Source organism: Peromyscus maniculatus, chromosome X (assembly GCF_049852395.1).
Source record: "Peromyscus maniculatus bairdii isolate BWxNUB_F1_BW_parent chromosome X, HU_Pman_BW_mat_3.1, whole genome shotgun sequence".
Taxonomy (NCBI): Eukaryota; Metazoa; Chordata; class Mammalia; order Rodentia; family Cricetidae; genus Peromyscus; species Peromyscus maniculatus.
The window spans coordinates 27,457,525-27,476,582 of NC_134875.1; positions in this window are offsets into that span (position 1 = coordinate 27,457,525).

Sequence of the window (19,058 nt, forward strand, 5' to 3'; positions counted from 1 at the left end):
CTGTGGAAGCCGGGACCACAGCCATCTCCACAGCCCTGGCATTCCCAGTTCAGTTCTGCCTCCTGCTTCATTTTACATCATAATCCTCATCCCTTGCTTGACTCAGGTCATCTGCCAGGGGCTGGTGCCTGGGAAGAAGCTAGGATCTCTCTGCATTTCCCGTAGCTTGCCTTTCAGCACTAGTCTTGGCAATGCAAGCAGGGGCCGCCCAGACTTGGCCTCACTTGGGACCAGGACAGATTCTTGCCACTACGGAGGGAAATCCTGGTGTTTTAGTATTCTCCAGTTTCCTTTGAGGCTTTATCACCCAAAGAAAGCTCAGAACAAAATGGCATTCTGATTTTGTCAGGCTGCTTGTGGCAAAAAAGTGCCTCTGAGTGGTCATGGAACAATGCAGGCCAAGGTGCCTTCAGGCTGGTTTCTAGACCAGTGGAAAGCTTTACATTGGGAATCAGAGACCCCGCTCCTACAGTTGGCTATGCATCAAGAGTGCAGGCTCCTTGCTCTTAAGGTTCTGGGTCACACATTTGCTTGGCAGCTTGCTGGTAAAGAGCCCAAGATAGCAACCAGCGAATCAGCCCTGCCCCGAGGTCTCCACGCTTGGCAAGACGTGGGAAGATGCTCCAGGCTAAACTGCTCAGGCTCTTCCGAATCACTAGCCTTCCTCTGGGTTTCACAGATCCCACCCTACAAATAAAGCTACTTGTAAACACTTCCACTCAGAACACTGATGTGGATGTGAGAGGGGCATCTCACAAATCTCACAACACAGTTCCTCGTGACGGACATGCAGCCAGGCCAGGCTTCTAGGCTGGCCGCCACAACAGGCGCCTGCTCCATTCTTTCTGTACCACTCTCCCTTCTGGAGTCACAAGAGTAAAAGAGAACCGTAGATCTCCTCCACAGAGGAGACGAGGAGTGTGCAACAAGAGGCAATGATCGAGACTCAAAGAACGGGCGGTGAGAGAAATCCAGGCCTCACGTGGCTTTACCGGCTGGCACTCAAAGCTGCTCTTGCTACCAGAGTGGTTAGGATCAGAGCTTGGGCCCTAACAAGCCAGGTGCAGCAATTCGCCTTCAATAGGGCAACTAAGCAAATAAGCAGTAGCGAAAATTTGCAGGGGAAAGGAGCTTTAAATATTTATCCAGTGCTGTCACATTAGGAAAAGGGACAAAAAGAGCCAGTGACTCTGCCGCCCCATGTCCATCTTCTGGGTCCTGCCACATAGATTTAAATAGAGGGCCAGAACTAAGTAGTTCCAGTCAAGATGTGGTCTTGCTCATCACTGACTCATCATTGTCTGCATGGGCTCCACCTCTCTTTCTCTCTCTCTCTCTCCTGTAAGTGGTCTGAAAAGGTGTCAGAATTGTGTGGAATCTCCGGGAGACAAACTCCTCACTTGGCTGACACCATGGCATCAGCCCTTCCTTCTACTAGCATGGCTCTCCCATGGGAAAGATTTTTAGGGGTCTAATGTTTCAATAGGCCTATACCCAAAGGGAGGGCTCCAACCATCGCTTTAGACTACCTTCATTCCTGGCAAGATGGCCACACTCTGAAGCGCTGAGAATGACTTCCGAAGGAGCCTGTCTCCGGAAGCTCAGCATCTTCCCTTTGCCCTCCGACTTCAGGGGGTCCTCGGGTGTTGATGTAGAGGCTGAGGTAATCACCGAGCCCCTATGCCCCCCCTCCCATTTCAGGTGTTACCCAGCTGAGAGGAGGAACCATGCTCTCTGCTTTCAATCAGGTTTCAGGTTTGGGTTAGTGCCTTACTGTCCTGAGCCAAGACATGAGTTCAACACAGAATTCATCATGCGGTGTAACTTTAAACTCTGAGCAATAACAACTCACGAAGTATCTGTACAAGCTAAAGGAAGTCAACTACGTCAAGTGTTTTAAAAAGTACTTCGAACACGTTTCAGACTGTAAGATTTGAGTCTCTACAAGGATCATCTGCTGGCTCTGCTCTCACGGTCCCATCTCTCTCCCTTGTCCACAGGGTCTCGAGTTGTCTACTTGAAAAATGAAGCAGGGATCACTTCATCCTTTCTGGGATTACCTCAGTTCCTGGAGCAGCTCCATGGCCTGCGAGTTTTCCAGAATGTGAGCCTCTGGGGGTTTGGTGAATCAGGGGTGGGCGGCACTGTAGCCGTGACCCCTGAGTTGTGCAACACCCTAGCTTCATTCCAGCAACTGATGAAGGCTGTTTGCTCAACAGCCTGGCTGGGGGGCTTGCGCTCTTCTCTGTCATTGAGCCACTGACCTGCTCTGCTCCCTCTGAGAATGTCAGCCTTAGCCCTACGTCCTGGACAAATCCAACATATACACATTGTGTATGTCCACACTGTTGGCTCAAAGTGAAGCGCCTGGACCAACTTCTTTCCAGCCCAGGGGTCTGTCTGCCTGTTGTATACTAGCTTCATCAAACCCCAACCCCCTGGCTCCCACGAGGCATTTGCCTATCTTCTGTGTCGCTGACTTAATCATCCGTCCAGCGACCTCCCTAGGCAGAGGAAACCCCTCAGTCTGCGGTGGTGGGAATTTATCTTGTTCTCAGTATATGGTATGGCTCCAACTCTGGATTCTTCCAGATGGCTATCCAGTTGTCCCAGCACTGTTGATTGAGTGCAGACATGAGAACCAGTTCAGCACAGTGAGAAGCGTGAACAGTGAGATGCACACAGGGACTGAGAAAGATGTGGGAAGAGCAGGTGGACCCATTCCCATCCACTCCATGCTCACTCTGGATGTGAGTGATCGGGGCGAAATGGCTGCCCCGAGCCATACTTGTTTTCTTTCTGTTGGTCTTCTGAGCATTTATACGTGGATTCCTTTGAGTTAAATGTTGGATGGCATAGACTTACTACCAAAGCCTGTGTTAAAGGGCCCAGCCTTCACTGGTGGGGCTCAGAGCAGAACAGTCTAGATTACAACGTTTAGGAAAATTTCGGTAAAGGACCAGGCAGTAAATGATTTTGTTTGTGGGTCTCTGTGGCAACTACCAAAATCTCTTATCGTAGTAAAACACAGTGATAGATAACATGGAAAAATAGCATTGCTATGCTCCAATCAAACTTTATTGACAGAATCAGATGGTATGTTGGATTTGGCCCATGGCTTACCCACTCGAGAGCCACTAGAACAGAATTCTACAGGATTTGTTCAGAGGCAAATGGCACATAGTCATACTGTGTAGTATAACACTAGACATTGTCACTAGAGTCGTTGTGGCCAGGCAGGTGGGCAAGGCTTCTGGCTAAGGTCTCTCTGTAAGAATGCCCTGTGTCTACAACCACAAAGCAGCCTGTTTTGGCTTTCTGGGTTTCCCAGGCTGTCCCTGAGCACCCCATCTAGGGCCATTACACAGAGGTGTGTTCTCTCCCATCAGCCCTCACCACCTACACCAGACTATTTCTGTTGGTAGGACTATACTGCCATTCGTCGAGGACCCAGACAAGTCAGGAAAAGATGGGTTTGTGGTGGTATGGTGTGTTCAGAACTAGGTAGATGTGGGACATCTGAGTGGAGCTCTCTAGCAGGTGGCGACATACAAGCATTCACGTACCCTCAACTCAACCCAATTTATGACTTCATAGAAAGAGAAAATGCTGGTAGAAAGTGTTCTGCACTATGCTTGGACTAAGCAAATGTGTTCTGGGATCAACATGAGATGTCACTCTGTTGTCCTTTTAGCAGGTATGTTTTGTGGGAAGATCACCTCCCTGGAGTGAGCATGATTCCCATATTTAAAGAGAGCAGTGTGTGCCAGGTGTGGTGGCACACACCTTTGATGCCCGTACTCAGGAGGCAGAGGCAGGTGGATCTCTGTGAGTCTGAGGCCAGCCTGGTCCACAGAGTTGAGTTCTAAGACAGCCAGAGCTACACACAGGAAACCCTGTCTTTTTTTTTTGTTTGTTTTGTTTTTTGTTTTTCGAGACAGGGTTTCTCTTGTGTAGCTTTGCACCTTTCCTGGAACTCACTTGGTAGCCCAGGCTGGCCTTGAACTCACAGAGATCCGCCTGCCTCTGCCTCCCGAGTCCTGGGATTAAAGGCGTGCGCCACCACCGCCCGGCAGGAAACCCTGTCTTAAAAAGCAAGAGGGGACATCATTTCACATTGGGAATAGTCAAAGGGACACCCCCCCATCATTCAATATTCTCCTTAAGTGCTGACTTTAGAACATAAACCGAGCAGGTTATGACACCATTGGAAAATGGGTCTGAAGTGGAAGGAGGCAGGGGGGGACACTGCTTCAGATAGAGGCTTGGGACTTGTTAGCACACCGGTGGTTAACTGCAGACAAGAAAATGAGCTAGGTTAAGGGAGAGTGCAGTGTAAGAAGAGATGTGATTTAACCCCAGCACATGCCACCAGTGAGTGGTGGGGCCAAGAAGCAGAGGGCGCCTGCAATAACACCTCCGTGCTAGGTTGGAGGAAAGCTAGGATAAGAGTTTTCCACATTAGGTCACATTCATGGGTACTGGGGGTTAAGACTTGAACATATGAATTTGGAAGGCTCCATTGTAACTCACAACAACCGCGTCCACCTTCAGCCTCCTCTGTCCCTTGTATTCCTTCTCTAGTTATATGGCTAGGGTTCATTCTGTTTCTTCCCAGTTCTCATTTGTGGTTCCCCCACCCCACCCCCGCTCCTCCAGCTGGTCCAGTCACTTTCATCCTCTTCTCTGCAGAAGATCTAAGTCATTAGCTTTAGGCAGCAAGATTACCTTCCAACCGTGGTTGGCGCTTTCAAAATAACTGACAAAGGAAAATGTTATTTGATTTGGCGTGGTGTTCTATGGAATACAGGGTTGAAATCTCCACTGCATTTGGACAGTTTCAATTTAGTCTTGAATAATAAAAAAAAGGCTTTGTTTTTGTTGGCCTTTTGAGCCACAGTAGAAAAGAAATGCCAAAATAAGAAAAAAAAAACTCCAGCTTTAAATGCTTTTAAGCAGAGAACAGTCATCCTCTGCTGCCACCTACTGGCCGTAGCTGCAATATGCATGTGATCCTTGTTCTTCAAAGCCAGAGTCACTGTTAGACACTGTTAGATACGGTTCATTGTCAGTAAAGTGAGTGGGGTGTGTGTGGGGGGCTGTCTTAGAGATTTATTTGCCATAGAGCTCTTTCTAGATAAGATGGGACATCAGTGATCTTCTTTGTCAAAGTTGGAGGAGAGACACCCTTCAATGTGAGGGTGAAGACATGGGCTGGCCAGGCCCTTCTCCAGTCACCTCCGTGCTTGAACTAGACACTGTGTTCATTCATTCCCACACACAGACATTTCTTTCTTTCATGAAATAATGTTTTCCTTAATCTTTTTTCTGAGAAAAAAAAAGCAACACAGGCTCATTGTAGAAACCTCTAGAAACCCAGAGAAATAGCAAAGTTAACTAAAATCGTTGAGGTTGTCATCAAAGAGTGGCTGAGGGGGTGCACTTTGTCATAATTACCAGCAGCACTCCCAAAGTCACTGTGGGTGCACATGTAATTTAAAGCAAAATTCGGTTTGCCGTATAAAGGCACTGTGCAGCGTCAAGACAAACCTTCCAGTTTCCCTCGTAATGACCTCTAAACTTCCCTCCAGGCACGTTCTGAAGTCATAACGGACTACAGTGTCACGGTCCAACTGACTGCTGTCAAAAGTTTGTTTTTATTCAAATGTATTAATTGAGCAACACAGTAGGTTTCACAATGAGGTTTTCATGCATGCAGGCAATGTACTTCGATCACATTTAACCTAATCACCCTCTCTTTTTCCCTTCTCCTCCTTCTTTGGTCTCTCCTCCCCCCAAGTAGTCCCATTCTACTATTTTGGATTCTTCTTTAACTTTAGTTTTCACATAGTAGAAAGCATGTGACACTTTTCCTTTGTGAGACTGTCTTATTTGGTTCAACATGATCATCTCCAGCTCTGTCCAATTTCCCCATGAATATTATGGTTTTGGTTTTCTCTATGGCTGAATACAATTCCACTGGGCATCCATATCTCATTTCCTTTATCCATGCATCTGTTGATGGCCCATCTAGGCTGGTTTCATTTTCAAGCTATTGTGAATAGTGTAGCAATAGCCATGGTTGTCCATAGCTCTGAGGTGTGAGTCCTTCAGTATAGCCAAGAGTGGTATATCTGGGTCATATGGTTGTTGTATTTTCAGGTTTTTTTTTTTGAGGAACCACCAATCAATGTCTATAGTCACTGTACCAGTTTACATTCTCAGCAGCACTATGTAAGGGTTCCTCTTTCTCCGAATACTCACCAGCATTTGTTTTCTTCATAAAAGCCACTCTGAGTTAGATGGAATCTCAAAATAGTTTTCTGTTTGTTTTGGTAGTTTTTTGAGACAGGGTTCCTCTGTGTGGCTCTGGCTATCTTGGAAATCACTCTGTACACCAGGCTGGCCTCGAACTCACAGAGATCCACTTGCCTTTGCCTCCCTAGTGCTGGGATTAAAGGTGTGTGTCACCACTACCCTGCTGTTTTTTTTTATAGCAGAGAAAATGTGGATTTATTAAGGAAAAGTGAGAACTACAGAGAGTGGGATGTTCCTTTCACTGATGACTAAAAACACTGAACATTTTCATATGCTTACTGACTATTTGTACTTCCTTTGAGGATTGTTGTTCAATTAACTTGCACATTTATAGGTTGGATTATTTGTTCTTTGAAAAACATTTTATTTATTGTTTCACAATATTTTTTCTTTTCTTTTCTTTTCTTTCTTTCTTTCTTTCTTTCTTTCTTTCTTTCTTTCTTTCTTTCTTTCTTTCTTTCTTTCTTTCTTTTCTTTTCTTTTCTTTTCTTTCTTTTTTTTTTGAGACAAGGTATCTCGACATAGCCCTGCCTGGCCTGGAACTCATCGGGATCTGCCTGCCTCTGGCCTCCTGAGTGCTGGGATTAAACATGTGTGCCACCACATCTAGCTTAATATTTGTTCTTTTGATGCTTAATTTTGAGTGTTTTATATATTCTAGAAGGTATTAATTTCTTTGTCAGAGGAATACATGGCAAAGATTTTCCATCATTCTGTTGGCTCTCTCTTCACTCTACTGTTTCCTTTCCTGCATATCCACTATTTTTGTGTGTACATATTATTTTAAAATTTGATTTTTGAAAATTGGGAACATATACCGAACTACACCTAGCCTGGTTTTTCTACTTAATGTTACATCTTACCAGTTTTTCCATGATACAATTTTTCAAAAATATTATTTGATGAGGGATGAGAGCTGTATTTATCTATCGGTATAAGGATAAATATTGACAATGCAGGAATTATGCTGGCTTTAGTAAAGTGGCGGTTGTAGGGTCTCCTCCAATAACCATGACTTCATTTGCCTTGGGTAGCTGGCTAGGTTTTCAGTACTAGGCATGCTTTACCTCTTGTTGAGTAGGCTTTAATTCCAACTAGAGGAGAGTGTAGTTGGTTGTTTCTTGGCCTTTTGAAGGCCCCACCACCCAGCTCCCAAATAAATCCACACATGGAGGTGTAGATGGAAGTTTGTGGTTCGCCCGGTCCCACAGCCCTTCAGTGCCAAATAAACACACAGAGTCTTATATGAATTATAAAGTGTTTGGCCTATTGCTCAGGCTTGTAACTAACTAGCTCTTACACTTAAATTAACCCATAATTCTTGTCTATGTTCAGCCACATAGCTTGGTACCTTTTCTCAGTCCAACATTCTCATCTTACTTCCTCTGTGTCTGGCTGGCAACTCTGTCTCCCCTTTCCTCTTCCCAGAATTCCCCTAGTCTGCTCACCCCACCTATACTTCCTGCCTGGCTATTGGCCAATCAGCATTTTATTTATCAACCAACCAGAGCAACACATATTCACAGCATACAGAAAGACATCCACAGCACATACTATTTATTCCTCTTTTTATGGATGGATAATACAGTTGCTTCTGCCTTCTGTCTATTGTGAATAATGTTGTTATAAACATGAATGAGCAAATATGTCTTTAAGAACTTTCTTTAAATTATTTTAGATATATATCCAGAAGTATGTTTTCTGGATTATATGGCAGTTCTATTTTTAATTTTTTGAGGAATTTTGAGAATTATCTTTAAGAAAAGGAAATTCAAGGGTCAGTGAGATGGCTTAGCAGGTAAAAGCGCTTGCCACCAAGTCTAACAACCTGAGTTCGATGCCTGGGACCTACATGGTAGAAGGACAGAACCAACTCCCACAAATCATCCTTTGAACTTCACATTTGTGCCATGGTATGTATGTATGTATGCCTCTCTCTCTCACATACATACACTCAAATAAATAAAATTGTGAAGTTTAAAAAAAGCAAATTCAAGGCTGGAGAGATGGCTCATTGGTTAAGAACACCCTGCTCTTCCAGAGGATCTGGGTTTGATTCCCAGCACCCACATGCAGCTCATAACTGTCTGTAATTCCAGTTCCAGGAGATTTGACTCCCCCTTCTGGGCTCTCTGGGCACCAGGCATGCATGTGGTGCATGAACATGCATGCAGACAAAACCCCATACTCATTAAAGACCAACCCAAATTCAACAAGACTGATTTTGTTGCCTGCAAACCAAGAGAAATGATAGTACTGCATGGCCATTAAAAACCATTATCTTAAGGAGGGTGGTGGTGGCGCACACCTCACTTGGGAGGCAGAGACAGGTAAATCTCTGAGTTCGAGGCCAGCTTGGTTTACAGAGTGAGTTCCATGACAGCCAGTGCTACACAGAGAAACCCTGTCTCTAAATACTAAAAACCAAACCAAACCAAGTTATCTTCTTGTACTACATTAATCCACTAATCCCCACCTGCTCACATACATACACACAATTTTCTCTGAAGTTAACAGAACCGAGAATGAATAATTAATTGTATACACATTTAGGAACACATATTGCACACAGACTTGCATCTTCATGTATTTTCAGGCATAATTTTTGTTAATCAAATATTATTGAGTATTTGTTCTTTGCAAGGCACTGTGGGAAAACTCCAAATATTCTCAGTTTGGGTCCCTCTCTCTTGGGACTTCCAGTCCTGGGGGGCAGCAACACTCTTTGACAGATGGTGCTCTAAAAGAGTGGCCTAGAGGGAAAGTTCAAGGAAGGCAGGAGGCAGGAGGAAGCTTTTTTGGAGGACATGACAGTAGATTTGCTTAAGCCTGAACAGATGGAGCTATAGGAGCTAGACCAGTGGTTCTCAACGTGTGGGTCACAACCCTCTCACAGGGATTGCATAGCAGATATTTACGATTCATAACAGTAGCAAAATTACAGTTGGGGGTCAGCACAACATGAAGAACTATGTTGAAGGGTCACAGCATTAAAAAGGCTGAGAACCACTGAGCTAGAGGGATCCAAGGGACTGATACAGACTGGGCAGTAGAATATAGGTGGGTTTATGTGAGGGGAGTGCATAGGAAGGTTGAGAGTGGGAGATTCACCCACAGAAGTGGGCAGAAGAGACTGAGGAGGGCTTTGAAGCCCAGGTTGAAAAATTGGAACGTCTGTGGTGAGTGGGAGTGAAAGGACACAGAGAGGCGGGGCATCGACAGAGGCGGGGCATTGACAGAGAGGCGGGGCATCGACAGAGGCGGGGCATCGACAGAGAGGCAGGGCGTCAACGAAACGCAGTGATGGTGCAAGATAAACTGAGAGAGAAACTGGCTGCTGAAAAGGTAGGCAGGGACCAGGGGATCTCAAGCTCTGCAACTCAGATCTCACGTGATGACAGCTTGGATTCTGCGGGGCCCAGGAGGTGGGCAAGGGCAAAGAGGGCCCAGATGTGGGAAACTTTGTCCCAATCTTGGCTCCATTTCTTTGGCTGTCTTTTCCTACATTTATGTCCACACCCCAACTCTTCCTTTTTTTCTCCTTTCTTCCTCCCACCCCTCACCACCGTCTTTCCTTTCTCCCATCCACCATCCCTCAACCCTCTTCTTCCGCATTCTTTTTTTTTTTTTTTTTAAAGATTTATTTATTTATTATGTATACAGCATGTATGACCAGAAGAGGGCACCAGACTTTATTACAGATGGTTGTGAGCCACCATGTGGTTGCTGGGAATTGAAATCAGGACCTCTGGAAGAGCAGTCAGTACTCTTAACCTCTGAGCCATCTCTCCAGCCCCTTCTTCCGCATTCTTAACCCCTGCTTTCCCCTGTGTGTCTTATCTTTTAAAAAAAGAGTCCACATATTTGTCTTATCTCCCATTTTATCCATTCAGTTTCCTTTGAACCTTCCACAGTAGCCCGTAGTTAGTGAGTGCCTGTTAAGTACTTGTTGAATTCTAATTGGGACATGACTACAACCAGGGCCCAAGAGCCTGGAGCAGGCAAAGGTTAAGCCTGGGCTTAAACCTGAGAGAGGAAGATACCAGGAGAAGCTGGTTGAAGTCTAAGCTAAGTTGAGTATCAGCTACCAGCAGGATATTAAGCTGATGCTATGTGTTGAGGATGATGCTAAAAGGAATTTAAAGGGCCGCTTTTACTACTATGGTTTGGATGTTGAATGTTCCCTAAAGATCCATCATCTCAGGGGGATGATACTAGGAAAGTGTTGTAAAACTGTCTTCAAGCCATGGCATGGCTGTTGCCATCTTGGGATCAGAGCAACTGTGATTACTTGCATGAGGCCTTCATGAGATTATTACCATTTCTGTATAGGAAACATGAGGGGAAGGTAATCAGACCTTCCCCTGAGATTCCAGCCGCTCACTTCCTCTAGTCCGCCCCTAGTTCCACGTCATCTTGTTCCAACTGCTCATGGTTTAGGGAAGTGGTAGAGAGTACACAGGAGGTGGAAGGTTGACGGCGGGGAGGAGACTCCACAGATGCAGCTTTTCTGAGTCATCATTCATGCTAGGGTGGGGCTTTCTGGTGATGCAGCTGCGTGTGAGTCACCCATGCTCCTGTAAGTAACAGGAATAAACTCACGCATCCACCAAACTAGACCTGGGTAGAATCAGTTCTTTGGTCTATCGTCTTGTCTGTCTTGGGGTGAACAGACTCCCCAGAGATCCTTAGATAAGTGGGGAGCATGTTCTTCAAAGGACTTGTGGGACCCCTATCCCTTCTTTTTTTTCCTGGCTTAGAGACTTTGTTCTACCATGAACTTCCCATCATTGACTTCTGCCCCCTGTTAGAAGGCCAAAGAAATTCCATACCTTAATTATGGACCAAACCTCTCAAATCAAGGGCTAAGGAAGCCCGTTCCCCTTTAAGTTAATTATTTCAGGTGTTTTATTATAACAAGGGAAGCACACCCCCCTACATTCATTGTCGTTATAGTGCGGGAGATAACAATTGTTTCTAACAGCCCAGTTTGGACTCTGGGGTCATATTCTACCCAGTTGTTAGCAGAGTAGTAAATTACAGGCTCTTTGAGCCTTTCCTCAACTGTGGAAATGGGAATAAAGCAGTAATTTATAAGACCACGGTCAAGGCTAAAGGTGATGAAAAATGCATTATAACACTATAGCACCATTATAGCTCTTGTGAAAGAAAGGATCATATCTATCTATCTATCTATCTATCTATCTATCTATCTATCTATCTATCTATCTATCCACACGTGTGTGTGTGTGTGTGTGTGTGTGTGTGTGTGTGCGCGCGCACACGCGCGCGCAAGCGAGCACACAGGCAGAGAGAGAGAAGAGGTCACTACATCACTCCTCTGACAAAAGACATCCATAGCTTTTTGTTGCATATGAAATAAAATGAAACTCCTGTCCTTGGCTTCTCAGGCTCTCCATGATCCAGTCTCCAACTACCTCTTGCCCAACACAACGTCCTTGTCCCTGTGCTCTGCCTCTCTGACCTCAGAACAAGACAAGCCGTTTTTCTGCCTCAGGCCTTTTCCTCCCCTCTTTTGTTGAGATACAATCTCGAACAGAGCCTGACTGTTTGGATTCTGTGGTATGTAATTGTGTCACCACCAGTCAGATACAGATAAGGTATCTTTTGGCTGCCGGGGATTTCGGAAGATTACTGCTACATCCTTGAAGGCACTGTCCCGGAGCAAGTCCTCTTGCTGTACCTTCTGGTGCTCATGCTGTGTTCTCTCTGCGTGCTTTGCGAACTCTGTGTGTGGCTGTCCACCTCCAGCTGTTCCACCCTCTCAAGGAAAGCACCATCAGAGTGGGGACTTTGTCTTGTTTACTTCTTCTATGACTCTAGCACCCTCAATAGCAACAGTACATATAGGAGGCACCCCAGAAATATGTATCAAAATGAATTTCTGATATTGAAGATGCAAGAGGAAGTATCAGGGTTGATGGGAGAAAGTCTGGCAAGGGTGGGTGGAGAAAGCTTCAAAGGCATAGATAGAAGAGTTGGCCTTAGGGAGGAAGAACACCACTTATCAAGTAAGAAAGATGGGTGGGGTGAAGATAGAGATATTGTGATGTGCAGGGGCAGCTCTTTGAGAGGGCTGCCTTTGCCAGATGGCTTTGATATGTTTACAAAGTGTATTGTTCCCTACTGAGAGCTGAATGGCAGCAGATGAGGGGTCAGAGCTTGGAGGCCAATGGAACATTTTGGAATAATTAGGTTAGCTGCCATTTATTGAGCACTTGTTTACCAGGGGGCTGTTCTAAGCCTTTAAAATACATTAACTGAGTTTGTCATCATCATGAGTCTCTAAGGAGGAGGAGGAGGAGGAAGACCGTTATTGTTTCTATTCTAAGAGTGGGATCACTGCAGTTTGGACATATTTTGAGTGTATCAAGCCCAACATCATGTATTGCAGGCTTGGTCCCTGGTGTTGAGATGGCAGGAATCTTGAAGAGGTGGAACATAGTCATGACTGGGGGTGCTGCCTTTGCAAGGGAAGAATGTAGTTCTCAAAGGACTTGGGTTAATTCTCCTAAGTGGGATGCTGTTAAAAGAGAAGAGCTGGCCCCCCGAAACTCTTGCTTCCTCCATGTGTGTGATCTCTTCTATTGCAGTGCTCCTTACATGATGTAACCCACTATGTTGTGATGTAGCCAGAAGTCCCTCACTAGAGCTGAGCACATCCCAGCACCAGGCCTGAGATATCCAAACACTGAGCTTAAGAACCTCTTCTGTAGATAAGTGCCCAGCCTCAGGTAGTTGGTTATAGCAACATAAAATGAACTAAATATACAGAAAAATTGACCTGCCAATTGTATCTCAATGAAGCTGAGGAAAATGGAGAGAGAGAGAGAGAGAGAGAGAGAGACAGAGACAGAGACAGAGAGACAGAGACAGAGAGACAGAGAAAGAGAGAGAATCAATTAACTTTTGACTAAGGAAAAAAAGATATATATGAATGGCAGATCTGGGTTTTGAACTCATGTTGGAGCTTAAAGGAAAAGGCAATAACATTTCCTATCTCTTTAGTCCTTAGTGGAACATGTAAAAGGTCAGCTGGATGGGGATAAGAGGCTCATGGAGCCACATGTGATGGACACAGGGGTAGTCAGTTATAATGCCATGAAAGAAAGCCAAGAATTGGGAGGTGAGAAATGGGACAAAATGCTAGTGTTAGGCACAGCAAGCTGGGATCTGCGGCATTCTGAAATGTGAGGCAAAGAGGGAATTACTCTACACCATGTATAAAGGCTTGAGTTGGGAAAGAAGTCTCAGCTCACTGAGAGAGGTAAAGAACAGTGTCAGAGTATGTTAGCAGTAATGGATAAGGGTTATTGGTAGATGAATAAGATACTTCAGGGCAGAATTCTTCGAAGTATTGGTCAAATAATCCTGCATCAAATGCTCTTGGATACTTTAGGGCAGTGGTTTTCACCTGTAATGGCTATTCTTGGTTGTCCAGTTGACTATATCTAGAATGAACTATAATCCAGAAATGGAGGGCATACTTGTGATCTGAATCTTGAGGCAACATGCCTTTGATTGGGATCTTGAGGCTGGATGAAACAGACTTTAATCCAGACCTTGAAGCTGGAAGGCACACCTTTAATCTGGGTCACACCTTCTGCTGGAAGCCTACATAAGGACAATGGAAGAAGGAAGGTTCGTTCTTCACCTGCCTGCCTTCTTCACCTTGTCAGCACATGCATTCCTTCACTGGAATTGGAGCCTACCTCTCTGGGATTCCAGCATCTACAGAAGACCAGCGGAGACATCCAATCTCATCGTGGGACTGAGCAACTACTAGATTCTTGGACTTCCCGTTCACAGCTAGACATTGTTGGACTTAAGCCTGTAAATCATTCCAATAACCCCCCCCACAGACTCATTCCATAATTTCTGTGACTCTAGAGAACCTGACTAATACATCAAACCTCCTAATGTCATGACCCTTAAATACAGTTCCTCATGTTGTGGTGACCCCCCCAACCATAAAATCCTTTCATTGCTACTTCAAAACGGTAATTTTGATACTTTTATGAATTACAATGTAAATATCTGATATATAGGATATCTGATATGCAACCTCAAAGGGGTCACAACCCACATGTTGAGAACTAATGATGTAGAGTGTGGATTACTATACCTCAGTCTTACCGAAGCAGAATTCTGAGAGTAAGGCCTGCAGACCTGCTTTTGAACCCTGTCTCCAGGTGATTCTTGAGTACACAAAGACTTAGCACCCATCAAATTCAAGGCTTGGTAGGCCTTGGGAAAATTTAAGTTTTCTTTTTTTTCTGAGATCTGACCCACTGTGTCATTTTCATGAATTAGGAGTTCAGAAGAGTGGTGGTCTTAAGTCATGCTGCCCGCTATAGGATGGACTGAAGGGCAACACAGAAAGATGTGGATCAGGTAGAAGACGGGGGACAATAGGCCATGTCAAGGGATTATGGTGGCCTGGATAGTGTGTTGGCAGTAGAGGTTATGAGAAAGATGAATGTGTGGTACCAACACTGAGGTGGAGTTGGAAGGAGAGAGAGGAACTTTTTAACCTAGTTAACCTAGACGTTTAGCCTAAGCCATTGGATGGGTTGCATTAGCACACTTAGACTTGAGGGAAACTGACAGAGGATTGAGATTGGGTGGGAATATATGCATTTGGGGTGAAAGTTCATTTTGTGCATGTGAAGCTTGTGATGCCTATGGGTTTTTCAAAGGTAGATATCGGCCGACTAATTTGACACATTGGGCAGAAAAAGAGAGATGAGCTGGAAACAGACATTTAGAATTGGGATCATTGTAGTGGTATTTATGGCCATGGCAAATAATAAGATACCATGAAAGGCAGTAATGGACAGGCAGAGTAGAACTGTTAAGAAAAGATCAGTCCTGGAGAAGAAGCTTAATGAGCGTGAGGAAGCATAAATGACTCATTAGAAGATCTAGTTCCACAGAATGGAACACCAGTTGGTCTATAGGAAGCCTATGCATGGGGTAGATGGCTGCACAAGGCGAGTCAGACCTGGTGCAACACATCTACAATCCCAGTACTAGAAGGCCAAGGTGGGAGGATTGCTGCTGGCTTTGAGACTAGTCTGGGCTATGTAGTGACACCTTGTATCAAAAGAGGGCGGAGGTGAAGGTTTCAGAGGCTCTGAAACAAGTGTTATTAATGTAGACATCCCCATTGTCAGGAATGATGGCAGGGGGTGAGGTAGACAGGGCAACTGGGAACTAGGTAATGATAATTGTATTGTGGAGGTCAGCAGGCAACCAGTGTGGTGTCTGGTCCATCAGCCTCAGCCTTACCTGGTGTGATGGCTAGCTTTAATTGTCAACCTCACACAACCTAGAATCACTTAGAAAGAGGGGTTCAATGAGGGTTTGTATACATTGGGGGGGGGGACTCTGAACATGTCTTAGGTGAGTGTCTTAATTAATTGATGTGGGAAGACCTAGTCCACTGTGGGCAGTGCCATTTATTAGGCAGGGGGGCTGAAACTGTATAAAAGTAGAGAAATAAAGCTGAGCACAAGCAAGCATGAATGCATCTAATTCTCTCTGATCTTGACTATGGATGTAATGGGACTGTTTTAGGCTCCTACCATTGTGACTTTCCTGTTAGTGATGGGCTGTAAGCTAGAATTGTAGGCTAAAATAAACCATTTCTCTCTTAAAAATAAACCTTTTTCCCTTAAGTTGGTTTTTGTCAGGATATTTTATCATAGCAACAGAAATGAAACTAGAACAACTGAGAACGTGTCAGAAATACAAATGCTTGCAATTTCCCTTGCTAGGCTTTAAATATACTTGTCTTCAGAAAAATTCATGTTGGGGCTCAGTCCCCAGTCATTGCAGTGTCAGAAGATAGGACTTAATGGGAGGGGTTGGGCTCGTAAGGACAGAGCCCTTACTAATCGATATCAATGTGTTTCTTGTTGGAATGGGTTACCTCGAGTTGAGTTCAGTCCTTCTTTCTCACTTCTAAATGTCTCCTCCTGCCCTTCTATTTCCTGCTAAGAGTTGAAGAACCAGGAGGCCCACACCAGAAGCCAAGCACATACCAGTGCCATGCTCCTGGGATCTTCCAACCTCCACAGTTGTCAGTCAAAATAAATATCTATGTCTCTTAAATTGCTAGTCTTGTCTGCGGCCATACCGCCCTGAATATTCCTGATCTCATCTAAATTACCCAGCCTAAAGTATTCTGTCATAGTAACAGAACATGGAACAAGATATCCACCCCTAGACCTATTCTGAAATTTGGAGTTGAGTAAGTCTTCCTGGTAGTTCTTAAGTCCTCAGGTGACTCTCTGTAGTGTGAGGACCAATGTCCTAGGAAGCTCTAAAGGTATTTTTATGCCTAAGACCTAAGACGGAAATCTCCCTGAAGAGTCTTAAGTGGGGCCATGGCAGTGATAATTTTTACATGCTGCAGCCATTAGAGCAGCTTCCAGGTGTTGCTGATGCTGCTGTCCTTGGGGACCACAGTTTGAGAACCGTAGCTGTAGATGACTACAGTGAAGGCCAGGATTAAGAACCACTCACCTCAATTGCAGATGAGGAAGGAAACAGTCCAGAACCATGGCTTCAAATCATGATTTAGGAGCAGGCAAACTCCTTTTCTTTACTAAGCGGGCCGGAGGGATGGAAATAGTTTCCCCAGGACCGAGGAGACAGAAAGTAGCACTGTGGGCTAAGAATCAGTTCAGGTAAGGAGTTGGAGGTGGCCCGGGTAACAAAGGCCAAAACAAGGTGTTTACTCACAAAGCAGAGAGAGGTGGAAGTTGGGCACCCAGGATACGGCAAAGCTCCTTAAAAAAAGCGAGAAGCTGGCTTGGAGGAAAGGGGAGAGCAGCCAGTGTGGCTCCCAAAGTTGAAGAGCAGCCAGATGTTTCACATGGGTGTGCTTGTTATTCCTTCTTTTTTGGTGGTTGTTTAATTTGAGCAGGTGTGGCTAAGGAGATGGCTCAGTGTTAAAAGCCCATACTGTCCTGAGGAGGATCTGAGCTCTGTTCTCAGCACTCACATCAAGTAACTCACAGCTACCTGTAACCACAGCTCCAGTTCCAGGGGATCCAATGCCATCTTCTGCTCCTGTGGGCACCTTTACATTCCTGTAACTACCTGTACATGAGTGCGCGCGCGCACACACACACACACACACACACACACACACACACACACACACAGAGAGAGAAATAAATGAAAAAACAAACAACCAACTCCAATCAGTCAAGACAGGGTCTTGTTAATTAGCTAAGACTAACCTTGATCTCAGCATATAACCCAGGCTGGCTTTGAAATTGGTTTGGCCTCCCAAGCAAACGCTGGGTTTACAGATGTATACCACTATATTTGGTGTTAAGTTATATCCCAATTCCACTTTCCAAAAGGTTTCTGAGGGCCACCCAGATGGGCCAGTGAGTGACAAGACCTTGTCACACAAGCCTGATAACCTGAATTCAATCCCTGAATCCCAGTATAAGGAGAGAACCGAATCCTGAAAGTTATTCCCTGGCCTACACACACAGACACACACACACAGACACACACACACACACACACACACACACACACACTAATAATAATAATAATAATAATAATATGAAAATAAGTTACAGATAAGGTCTGAAATACAGAAGCTTAGGTGTGGTGTGGTGGCATGTCTCACAGTCAGATGATGATGGAGAGTTGGATAGACTGAGTCCAAGCTGGTTCTCGCCTGGTGAACAAGGTTATTAGCATTAAATCTAAAGCCTTAGGTGCAGTCAGTTTGATAGAAACAGAAAGCTGGGAGTGGGGAATCCATATAGCAGCTTCTTTGTGCCAGGTACAATTGCTGGCACATATTAATTTACTGTCCATTTAACAATGCCAGACCTCGAAGGCCAGGAGAAAGTTGGGACAAGATTCTAAATCTACTGGGTAATGCTTCAGGATTTTTTTTTTTTAACAAGGAAGTGATGTAATTATACCACATAAGACCAATATTATACTTGTTTCATTTTACAGGCAAGAAAACTACAGGGTAACTAGTCCAAAGTTACTCACAATAAAGAAGTGGCAGAAACTGGACTGAACAGCAGACTCAAGACAAGTGTGGTTAAATGTTAAGCGTGGAGTACAGGCTACGGTTATGTAGTGCTCAGTGACCCATGTCAAACTGTGAAGCTTAAGCCTTTCCTTCCCATCATACTACATGACAGGTCAATCACTGTCCCCCCTAAAACTCCCTATTGGAGCAATGACCATGGATTAGCTCGTTTACTAAGGCTCTCGCCTGAACATTTTGTGGTTTTATAGTTACACCATGTGGCTATGGATTATTAAGCCACACCAAGAGCCTGTTCAAGTTGCCTTGCAACAGAAAGGCTCTAATGGGGCCCCTAGAAGCCAAGAGCAGCAGGGAAGGTGCCCCTTCGGTTTCTCCCTAACTTCAGGTAGGGGCGGCTCTGGCGCCTGCCATGCCACATTGCCCCCTGCTACACAGAAACTGCTGGGTGTCAGTCGCCATTCACAGGAGGAAACGCCTTCTTCTGCCAAGCCTTTGGGTGGAGCTAGAAAATCCCCACAATGATTCCTAACAACACTGAGTCAGCACATGCATCTGGCAGCCTCACAGAGGGAGGGAACTGGAAAAAGGCCCCGGCTGAGAAGAAACCTCCAGCTGAAGCTTCTTTAGTCTCAAGGGTAATGAAATCAAAAGCTACAAATTCATGTTGTAGATGGGCCAG